We start from the raw sequence: 9,810 nt of genomic DNA on the forward strand, positions 1-9,810 counted from the left end.
CACCAGCACTGACAAAGCCATTGGCACGAGAATAACCCTTTTTGAAGTGGTGGGCCACTACCACCTGACCTGCATTCTTGATGAGCCCCACTCCAAAACCTTGTGTAAAGATAAGAAAACAAAGAGATGATTACAAGGAAGAAGGGGAGTGTCCTTTCAGATTTTAGTGATCAAGCTTGTACACCTTAAGTAGGGAGTGTATTTGGTCGTCATTAACACAGCACATGAGTATTTGTTTTTAATTTGTAAATGACTTTGGTTTGTGAAACGTTTGATCTACAACGGGTTAAAATGCATTTTTCTTTCATAGACTGTATTCTTTATTATAATTCCAATGAAGAATATCAAAACAAACATATTTGACAACATGAAATAATTCTTATGCATCTTTTATCAAAGGTTTCACCCCTTATACAATTAAAAGAGAATTCTGTGCAGCGGTGACAAGACATTTGCTCCTTCAACAATTGCTCTGGGCTTAATATCTCAGAAGGCATAGGATTGGAGTTAGGATTGTGATAGAGATTTTGGTTCAGAATATTATTATGACTACGATTAGGGTTTATTTAGTTTTGGAAGTTAGGTTTTATGGTTTGCTTAATGTGTAGATTTTCCATCGGAGCAATTGTCGCCGGAGCAGATGTCATGGAACCGATGCAGCAAGGGTCAAAATGAAAGACTTCTCCTAAATGATCACAAGTTTAGAGCCTGTAAGGGTACTGTCCCCCAAAAAACTTGCATTTAAAACTAACACAATATCAAATGCAAGTCCTTATAGACATTTTTGATTGGTTGAAGATCAAGATTTGTAGAGAACTTTATGTTTGATCGCCTGTCTACCTGCAACAAGCCCTATGTCATCAGCTGACAGGAATCACTTCTTGTATACCAACAGACTGACTGTAGTGAAATTAATAATGAACTGTTCCTCAATTAATCTTTCAGTGATTATTAGATTAATGGACACAAAATAGTAGTTCTGAATCGTGACCATGGTGCTGAAACATAACTCTCCCACTTCTTTTTTTCTTTACTCTTTAAATCTATTTGTACATTTTTTTAAATTTCTTTATTTGTAATTATTGTTAATACTATCATTATCATTATTATTTTTTACTTTAAAACAGGTATTTACTTTTTATGCTATTTTTATTTTATTTTATTCATTAATTTATTATTATTATTAATTTTTTTTTTATTATTATTATTATTTTTTTTTTTTGGGGGGGGGCAGTATTACCTGAAGAAACCCTGATGTAAAGCACAAGATGATAGGTGAATCAGCAAAGACACTACATATAGTACCAGTGATAGAAAGGCTGCACCAATGAGAAGAGTGTTGTGACAGCCCCATCTCATCATGAATGGGCCAGCAAAGAAACCTGATGGTATAGGAAACAATAAACAAAATAATTCATTTCTATTACGATTATGCTTAATGACTGCGATAGGTGCTCCGATCTAAAGGATTTGTTTGGTTTATATATTAATTTTGAAAACTAATACAGCACATCGTGCTTACTTAACATCATCAAATATAAAGAAAATTTACTTTCATGACATTTCATCTGCTAATATACCATTCCCTTGAGAAATGATATGGATTCTTGAGAAAATCTATGAATTCCAATATTACGGTATATTCAACTCCGCAGCATGTGTGGTGACATGACTGAACAGATTCTTCCCTCAGCCGCAAAATGAGGTAAACATGAGTATGCTGCATACCTGTAAAGACTTCAAGGACCTGTGCTCAAATCCCATTACTGGAAAGGGACACAAAACAGTAGTTCTGAATTGTGGTAAAGATGTAAAAAGAAATCAGGAATAGAGTAAAAATATTGTCAATAAATCTTATTGTAATTATGGAAATGACTTATTTTCATTGCCAGATATCAGGAAATGTTTCTTCTGATATATAGGCTCAAAAGGAAACGCAACATTCCCCTGCCCCTCCTTACCAAACCCAGACATACTAAGTCTCACGCCCCAAGGCCTGAGGCTCCCACTTCAGGGACTCTTGCTCATCTCCCTAAATCTCATCCTCACACCCGACTATCCTCATATAGATTACCGGTATATACAATGCCTGGTGATCTCGTGCTGTGTCAGTAATGGTTCCCTGCCTAAAATCTCACACATCACAGCAGTAGCGTACGCAGGGCGGGGGGGGGGGGGGGTGGAAGGGTTACAGTGGTTTATCCCCCCTCAATTTTTTTTGAAAACCTTTTTTTTGCTTGTGAATTATTTTTGGTAAGAAATGACCTACATATTTTGGTGAAGACCTTTTTTTCTCCAACGTTTCATTCAGCACGAACCCCCCCCCCCTTTAAAAAATCCTGCGTATGCTACTGAATCACAGACCTGTCTTTTAACCTCGCATCTCTGCAAATCATATGCATAAATGGTAAACCAGCTTGCGCATCAGGTAGGATTTGAGAAGCATAAGGTGACTAACCTGACAGGAGGTGTGAAGCAGCAAGAACACTGGCAATGGCACTTATCTCAGCTACAGAGGAATCAAAATACCTCCTCCACTCTACCAGGAACACACCAAATGATCGGTAGGTTGCCCCATATACCAACATAGATATATGTGCTCCAAGGAGAATAAACCAACGTCGCTTAGATTTCTTCTCCCCCATCTTCCTCAAGGTCTTTCAAGGTCGCTGCTATTTCAATCTAAGATGAGAAAACAAGGTCATTATCAGTTAGTGACCCATATTGGTCTCCTCCAGTAAATTACTTTACCCCAGGGTGCTACATAAGCACTTGCCCAATTGCCCAGGGCAAGTAAAAGTTAGAGTAGGGCAAGTGTCTTGAAATAAAGACCTAAACTACTTGCCCGAATTGGGCAAGCAAAATTCTCACAGTAGAATGACCAAAATTAGGGTCGATATGATATATGGACCCTAATTTTGGTCATGGCAGGCAATATAAAATCACTTTGGAAAATGAAATGCAATTACAAAGTAGATCAGTTCATATCAAGTGTGAGAAAAATGTCAATGGTTTCTAAAACCGCAATACTTTCTTTCGAAGAGGTGAAACTGTTTTTTTTCAATGATTTTTTTCGGGCAAGTGAAAAGATTTTTTGGGCAAGTATATTCTAACTATTTAAAAATTTACTTGCCTGAAAGTTATGAAGCACCCTGATTTACCCTCTCCAACCTTCCCATTAGTGTGCCAAATTTTATTATTTTTTTTTATTATTATTTGTTTGGCGTCACCTGTGCCTGGGAGGTGAAAAGCGAACTGAATCACTGTGACCCGCAGGTCTCTCCTCCCGATATAACTGATTGGGGGAAATGCAGGTGGACCACTACACCGGGGTTTCCCCCTTCTCTTATACGAATAGTGCAATGGCTTCTTAACGTGCAAAGGTGGTCACTCTCCTCTACACGGGGCCTCCATTTAACGTCCTATCCGAGGGACCGAGTGTTTTCCATTGTAACATAGCCTGCATCTATGAAACATGGGAGAGACGTGTACACACAACGCACTGGCTTCAGTCATCCGCCCGGGGTGGACTCGAACCCACGATCTTTGGTTCGACGGGCAGACGCGTTACCGACTGAGCCAAAATTCATTACACCCTCCCTTTTCTTCAATTCAACCCTCCACTACTCTACAACTTGATCCACTCTCTTCTTTGGTCAACCCCTTCACTTCTGAATCTCCACCTGAAACCAAAATCTATCTTTTTTTTAAAAGTCGACTCCAACAAAAATATGGAAAAAGGTTTTATAAAATCATATGACAATCATCTAAATTCAAATCTTTACAAAACACTACAAACAAATGAGTATCCAAAATGAAGCAACTTGATTCAGAATATTGCTCTTCTTGTAAGACTTCTGTTGAAACTCATTTACATGTTGTTCATGTTTTAGGGTTGCTGAAGACTTAAGATTTACGTTAGATTTGTAGATAAAAATTGGTGTAAAATTTCTAAATATGTATATGAAGATCTAACTTAGAAAAAGATGATATTTGGATTCATAAATGATTAGAAGAGACCACATAATTAATCTAATTATTCTATTCAAGAGATACATTTATATTTAGAGATACAAAGATTCATCAGTCAATTTAGTTGGTCTTGTTGCATTTATTTCCAATATCAGACGTATTTAATTGATTACTGCAAACAAAAGCAAAAAGTAATTACAAGAATTTCCTCTATTGAGGATATATTGTTATTGTTATAACTTATTTTGTAATGAAAACCACTAGATGTAGTTATCTTTTAGTTGTTTACTATTTTGTATCAGTCAAATTATTATTTGTTTGACTTGCACTTGTGAGATTGTAGTGATGATAGTGATCAGTATGTATTTCACTACCGGTATCGTTCTTTCAATGTACATGCAACACAGTCATTTGATTTTGTATGATTGTTTTAGTTATAATATTAACAGCATTATCGTGGTGTATGTCACCAGTCCATCCACTGCCATTTATTTCGTCAACGGTGGTGACTTCTTTCCACTCACATTGACTTTGTACACAACGAGCGCACACACACGAAGAGAGGTGACCAATTTCAGGATAAGGCCAAAATAACATTAATTATGAAAATCAATAAGAACTTCATAATATATTTCTTTATTGAAAAGAAAATTGATCTAGACTCAGCAAAAATTGTGCATAGATCTTCATTTTTTTTAATTTGGCATTAGTCCCGTGTATTTATGATGGAAGTTTGATAAAGTGTTTGAAAACTAGAGTTCTAGACCTAAGGAAACTTATAAAGACAAATGTTCGGAAATAGATTCTAGATCTAGTGACTAGTCACATCATCTCCCTATGAATGATATGATTTAAAACTGACAGTGATACTGAAAGTCAAGTCTGTGCACTTTTTCAATGAACAAGGTTATGAGAGTCTATATGAACCACTCATTCAATGAACAAGGTTATGATATAACCTTGTTCTCAGTTATATCTCCATGTGTGGCAAAATAAGGATGGCAAATGGCAATGTTTGGCTTATTTTCTCTTTTTCTTTGGGGCAAATGCTTGATTTTTTTACACTGACAGTTTCCATTACACCTCTTATTCATACAACTTGGCTCTTATTTAAATTTGATTCTTTAAATCATTTTTTTTTCTTAATTAAAAATAGAGATCAAAAAATGAAAATTTTCCTGCCATATTACTTTCCACCAATAGAGGGCGTCAGTACACAAAAATATGCCCAAAATTCAAGTTTTTGAGCGCTCTGGTGAATAAAAAAATTATTCCCAAGTTACAAATGAAAAATAAATTGCAACTATATGGAAATTAGTAATTTTTTGGTCACAAGAGTGATATTTCAATGATTTTTTAAAGTGTGTGCTCTGTACAACATTGGCATACCATATATAGTCCTACCTCTAGATTCCCCACAGGCAGGGTGGTAGCAGTGAACAAGTGATATGAACTAAAGTTAGGAAAGTCTCAATTTCAATTTGGCAGCCAAATTGTTTCAATTACACTCAAATGTACGCCACTGATCCTCCCAAGACCAATTAACAAAACCAGTATAGATGTGCTATACCCGGCCTGGCGTTTAGCTCCAATGTAATTCGAATTAATATATCACGAAATCGTGATATCTCTACTCGGCATGTGTGCATTTGGGATCTCGTCCGCCGGTACGTGGCCATTGTGAGATCAACTTTCGTTATAACCCAGGGTTATGAATTGTAACAAAATGGCCGATAGAGATGGAGGTATAAGCCTAGTAGGAGAGAACTTTTTGTTTTTTGAGGTTCCAGTCTGTGCCCGGTGGGGTCACTCACCCGCAGAGGGGGACACGTATGACCGTTACCACAAATGCACGGAACCCCCTATTGCAGTCAATTTCAAGGACATTTTGCGAAATTTACCCCCCTATTTTCACGCAAAACAAGGACAAAATTGCGGTAAAATGGTACCTTGAAACACCCCTAATTATAAGATTGTAAGGACACTTTTGCCCATTTCGCAAACTTACCCCTATTTACCATATTTCAAGGACAGGGCATTTATACCCTTTCCTCACTAGAGGAAATTGGAGCACAGGCGTCAGAGTGCTCAGTCCTTACAGATGACCAAGAGCCATGTCATACTGATACAATAATCCAAAAGAACTTTGTTTTTCTTGAAAAATAAGAAAAGTAGAATTCTTTGTAAAAATAAATAGAGTTGTCCACATAACGATACAGAGCATGATGAGCGAGCCCTCTGCGGATGGTGACTCGGCGACGGATTTTACTTCCCATGATCGTTCTCCCCTTTTTCCTGACCCCTATTTCCATCAGATCGAGGACGGTGAGCACCCCTATTTTCACTACTTCGAGGAGTGTTCTGTCCGCGGACGTTACGTGAAATTGACCCCTTTTCCCGCGATTTTGGTAACGGTCATGCGGTCCCCAAGTCATATTGAGTGACCCCACCGGGGTCTGTGCCCAGATGTCAGAAAAACTGCCACGTTAGACCTTCATCTATATCTGTTTTAACTATTTATTCGGGGAATTATTTTGACCATACTTCACGCTTGTCAGGTGAGTATGCCAAATTGCACATACGAGATCCTGGGCTCCGCCCGCGTACGTAGCGGGTGGGATCGAGTTCCCTGGGGCCGATTGCACGAAAGGGTCTTTCCAAGGACCGTCTTTCGTGTCGCTCATCTTTTATGATACACTATAAGCGGGGTGTTTCTGAAATTTATGATAAAGAATGAGATTCGTTAGCTTGCTTTTAAATCAAATTTATACAATTTTATGATATATTAGTCATTTTATAAACAAATATTTTGTTTATTTGAACGGATGAATGAAATATGTTTGCCAATGATTTATTTAAAATGCGTTTCACATGGCGCATCATAAAAGATTGGCGACACGAGAGACGGACCTTGCACAGACCCTTTCGTGCAATCGGCCCCTGGGTTACTTTCGTTATAGTATACCGGTACCGGTAATTATGAATCATATGATATACGTTCGACTACTCAGCTACAATCACTTGTTCACTGCTACCACCCTGCCTGTGGAGAATCTACAGGTAGGACTACGGTATGCCAATGTTGTACAGAGCACACACTTTAAAAATTCATTGAAATATCACTTTTGTGACCAAAATTTCTAATTTCCATACAGTTGCAATTTATTTTTCATTAGTAACTTGGGAATAATTTTGGTATTCACCAGAGCGCTCAAAAACTTGAATTTTGGGCATATTTTTGTGTACGCCCTCTATTGGTGGAAAGTAATATGGCAAGAAAATTTTCATTTTTTGATCTCTGTTTTTAATTAAGAAAAAAATGATTTAGAGAATCAAATTTGAATAAGAGTCAAGTTGTATGAATAATAAGTGTATTGGAAACTGTCAGTGTAAAAAAATCAGGCATTTGCCCCAAAGAAAAAGAGAAAATAAGCCAAACATTGCCACCCTTCTTTTGCCACACATTGAGATATAACTGAGAACAAGGTTATATCATAACCTTGTTCATTGAATGAGTGGCTACAATATGCAAATTACTAGTTACGGCTAATTTAAAAACTGTATTAAAAACATGAAAAATAAATAAATATTTCGGCTTTTCCAAGCAAATTCATCATTCAGAAGCAATAAACGAATACAATTAAATTTCACCTTTTCCTTGAACTTCCATTCACCAAATCTGTTCCCCCCCAAACTACCATGAGCAACTATGCAGACTTTGCAGCTAGCTGACAGATGCCAAGACAAGGTACAAAAGTCAAAAGTCACAAGATTGCGTAAACAAACACGAGATCGTGCCGCGCTGCTATGGCAAGCTAAATGTCTCAATCGCATATTTATCAGTATACCGTATTAATAATATTAATAATAATAATAATACCCAATTTTTATAAAGCGCTTTTATAAGCGTATATTTTTATAAGCGTATTATATATTTGCATTATTTTCTGCATATCACACACTCACTACCATTGTTATTACAGTGGGATGGTATACCATGTTCCTCTAAAAAAAAATTAAAAAAATGTTTATTATTATTTTGGTTCTTTTTTTTTTCAACGATCGAATATTTCTAAAGCTTGGAAAATAGGACCTATGTCATACTTTTCAACAACCTTTTGTAGATGAACATGGTGCGTGGAAAGGGAAAACATTTCGGCATATCATTCAAATAGAATCATTTGAAACATTATTAAGGGTGGGGAAAGCGAGACAGAACTTGCTTCAATATAGCTCTTCCAGGAGAAAAAAAAGAGTCGATGGTGTCCATCTTCAATTGACAATCCGATCCCCTATATACATGTATTAGTGTGAGGATTGATAATTGAGACTTCCTATTAGCATAGGCCGATAATCACGAAGTGAATGGAGAGCTTCCGAATCATAGCGGGATCATAGCCCATTATGAATCAACTTATATTTCTATCATTATTGCACTTAATGACTTGATGCATTTAAACCCGGATTTTCATTGTAATTTTGTTAGTTTTTTTCTGTGATTATTATTATCTAATTGTAATATATAGGCCTACACTCCATGACAAATTCAAGTCAGCAACAATATCACACATTAATCGAATAAAGGGGTCATCGGGAAGTAAAACGCCATTTATATTATTGTTGTTATTATTGTTGTTGTTGTTAAATGGGAAGAGTACTGTCAAACAAACAAAATCTTATTTTGAGATGGAGATGCAATTTGAGTGGAGAGGTGAGCAATGAAGTAGAGTGCGGCACGCGCGTTTCCGTTTTACACCCTGGCGAAGGCATTTTCCGGAAAAGTAGCCAAAAAGCGACTAGTGAAGAGTCTACACACGTCGCTGGTTGCATATATTGCAGCCTGCGTGCGACACAGGCGAGTCCACCACCGCATGCAATTTGCACAGTTACTGATCAGAGCACAGAGTTCCTCGGCACCGGCTTCATGTACACAGAGAGCCGCGGCAGTCAGGAGTGAAATCCGAACATGCTTTTGCAGTCGCGTTGTTATATGATAGTTTTTTTTTCTAAAAATGAATTATTGAATAAATGAATAGAATGACAGACAAAATAAAAATAAACAGATACTTAAAGTAGACAAATTGAAGTTTGATGGATTGATACACTTAGAAGCTGCCGAAAGATCTGATAAATAGACAGATAGATAGAAATAGAGAGAGAGAGAGGTGGATAGATAGAAAGAGAGAGAAAGAGGGATAGATTGATGGATAGATAAATAGAGAGAGGGGGAGAGACAGAGAGGTCGATATATAGAGGGAGAGGGGAGAGAGACTGAGGGAGAGAGAGAAGGATAGATAGAGGGAGAGAGAGAGAGAGATGTTGTAGATAGAAATATGGACGGACAAAGAGAAGAGAGAAAAAAGACAGACAGATGCTAGAGAAGGAGAGAGATAGAGAATTTGAGAGACAGATAGATAGATGTTAATTAGATAGATAGAAAGATTAATTGAGAGAGACGTACAGAGAAGATGGACAAATTAACAGATAGATAGATACATAGATAGATAGATAGATAGATATATATAGATAGAGAGAAATAGAGAAAGACAGACAGATGGATAGATAGAGAGAGATAGAGAATTATGTTAGATAAAGAATGAGAGAGACAGAGAAGATTATTAGATAGATAGATACTGCAGTTACATAGATAGATAGAGATAGAATTTGAGAGATAGATATATAGACAGATAGAGAGAAAGACAGACATCAGAAAATCGGCAAGGCAAATGATCAAGGCAAACATTCGTATTGAACCTGGAAAGTATAAGCTCAGCTGCATTTGCAAGTATGTTCTGCGGATAACTTCGGTGCGGACTTTGGATCGCGCGCCCAGCTGAT

General features: G+C 37.1%; 1 long non-coding RNA gene across 1 annotated transcript; it reads right to left on the reverse strand.

Annotated features, from left to right (window-relative positions):
- Window positions 1-1,314: 1,314 nt before the first annotated feature.
- On the reverse strand, window positions 1,315-7,661 carry LOC121429134. Its single transcript, XR_005971871.1, has 3 exons — window positions 7,624-7,661; window positions 2,459-2,682; window positions 1,315-1,382 (listed from the first exon to the last, which is right to left on the reverse strand). It is a non-coding gene; the product is annotated as an uncharacterized LOC121429134 (long non-coding RNA).
- Window positions 7,662-9,810: the final 2,149 nt, after the last annotated feature.

Source organism: Lytechinus variegatus, chromosome 15 (genome assembly GCF_018143015.1).
Source record: "Lytechinus variegatus isolate NC3 chromosome 15, Lvar_3.0, whole genome shotgun sequence".
Taxonomy (NCBI): Eukaryota; Metazoa; Echinodermata; class Echinoidea; order Temnopleuroida; family Toxopneustidae; genus Lytechinus; species Lytechinus variegatus.